Source organism: Chrysochloris asiatica, unplaced genomic scaffold, assembly GCF_000296735.1.
Source record: "Chrysochloris asiatica unplaced genomic scaffold, ChrAsi1.0 scaffold00189, whole genome shotgun sequence".
Lineage (NCBI taxonomy): Eukaryota > Metazoa > Chordata > Mammalia > Afrosoricida > Chrysochloridae > Chrysochloris > Chrysochloris asiatica.
This window is the reverse complement of record NW_006408707.1, coordinates 1,180,085-1,182,316: the sequence shown is the minus strand read 5'-3', so window position 1 is coordinate 1,182,316 and position 2,232 is coordinate 1,180,085.

Here is a 2,232-nt window from a genome sequence, read left to right as displayed (position 1 = left end):
TAGAACTCACCATTAAAGCCATCTGGGCCTGGATTTCTTTTGGTTTGGAGTTTTTTTGATGAACTGATCAAGTTCTTCTTTTGTTATGGGTTTGTTCAGGTTTTCTACTTCACTCTGTGTAAGATTAGGTAGGTCGTGTTTTTCTAAAAATGTATCCATCTCTTCTAAGTTTTCAAATTTGTTGGAGTACACCTTTCATAGTATTCTGTTATTATCTTTTTGATTCCCTTTGGTTCCATTGTGACATCACCTATGTGGTTTCTAATGCATGTTATTTGTGTCTTCTACCTCTTTTCTTTTGTTAGGTTTGCCAATGGTCTGTCAATTTTGTTAATCCTTTCAATGAACCCGATTTTTGTTCTGTTGTTTCTGTCTTTAGTTTTTCTGTTTTCCATCTCATTTATTTCTGCTCTATTCTTTATTATCTCTTATCTTTTGGTGGCTGTAGGTTCCCTCTGTTGGTCTGTTTCTAATTCTTGTAGATGCTGGGTTAATGTGCTAATTTTGGTTCTTTCTTCTTTTTGGATGTATGCTTTTATTGCAATAAATTTTCTTCTTAGCACCACTTTTGCTGTGTCTCAAAGATTTTGGTATGTTGTGGTTTTGTTCTCGTTTGTTTCTAGTAACTTTGTGAGTTCACCTTTTTTTTTCTTCTACTACCCAGTCACTTTTCAGCAGGGTGCTATTCAGTTTCCATGTATTTGACTTTATTTCCTTGGTCTTCCTATTGTTGATTTCTAACTTGATAGCATTGTGGTCTGAGAAGCTGCTTTACAGTTTTTGATATTTGCAAATTTATGGAGGTTTGTTTTGTGGCCTAAGACATGGTCTATTCTGGAGAATGTTCCATTGCACTGGAAAAGAATGTGTATTGTGCTGTAGTTGGGTTGAATGCTCTGTACACATCTATGAGGTCCAGTTGGCTGATTGTGTTGTTTAGTTCCTCTGTGTCTTTGTCAAGTTTCTTTCTAGTTGTTCTACCCATTTTTGAAAGCGGTGTATTAAAATCACCCACAGGTTATGTAGATTAATCTGTTTCTTTCTTCAACTCTATTAGAGTTTGCTTTATATATTTTGGAGCTCTTTCATTGGAAGCCTAGATATTTATTATGATTATGTCATCTCGTTCAATTCTCACTTTAATCATGAGATAATTTCCATGTTTATCTATCTTGTTGTTTTTTTGCCTTAAAGTTTATTTTATCAGAGATTAGTACTGCCACTCCTGTTTGTTTATTTCAATTATCTTGGTATATTGTTTTCCGCCCTTCGATTTTTAATTTGTTCTTATCTCTGTGTGTAAGATGAATCTCTTGCAGACAGCATATTGCAGGATCTTGTTTTCTTATCCATTCTGCCACCCTCCATCTTTTAACTCATGCATTTAATCCATTTATATCCAATGTAATGATCGATAGGTAAGGAGCTTTGGTAGCATAGTGGTTCCAAGTCAGGCTGCAAACCTCAAGGTCACCAAATGAAACTATCATCTATTCTGTGGGAGAAAGATGAGATTTTCTGCTCGTGTAAAGATTTACAGCCTTGGAAACCCTGTACAGGATTGCCATGAGTCAGAACCGACTCCATGGCACATAACTGCCACCCACACCTTGGATTAAATGCTGCCATTATGTTTTTTTTGTGTGTGTTGTTGCTGCTTTCTTTGTTTTGCATATCTTCCTGTGATGAGTTCATGGTTTTTGTGTTCTTTCTTGTGAGTTTTCTTATAGTTTTAATGTTTCCATGGTCTTCTTGGATTTTCATTTTCTTGGTATTTTGTGAAGTGTTAATTTTATTTGAGGTTACTTTATAATCCATTAACTTTTCCTTCCATTTAGTGCAGTCTATTTTACCCTGTAATCTACCTGACCTTGTCTCCATCTGGATCTCTGTTCCTACGTGTTTACCTTCTTTCACATTGTAATTGTTTTGACCATAGACTGATTTCCCAGATTCTCTGAGTTTGTTTTTATAGTTTTGTTCTGTTTTCAACTCTTCCATCTGTTGATTTAGTTCTGAGAGGTGCTGCCACATATGTCAATCTCTGGTTGTTGTCTGTTTTTGTTGGTTCTCAGTCCACAGAACTTCCTTTAGGATGTTTTGTAACACAGGGTTGGCTTTGGCAAAGTCCCTCAGCTTCTGTTTATCCTGGAATGCTATGATTACACTGTCATACTTGATTGATAGCTTTGCTGGATAAAGGATTCTTGGTTGGTCATTTTTTTCTTTCAG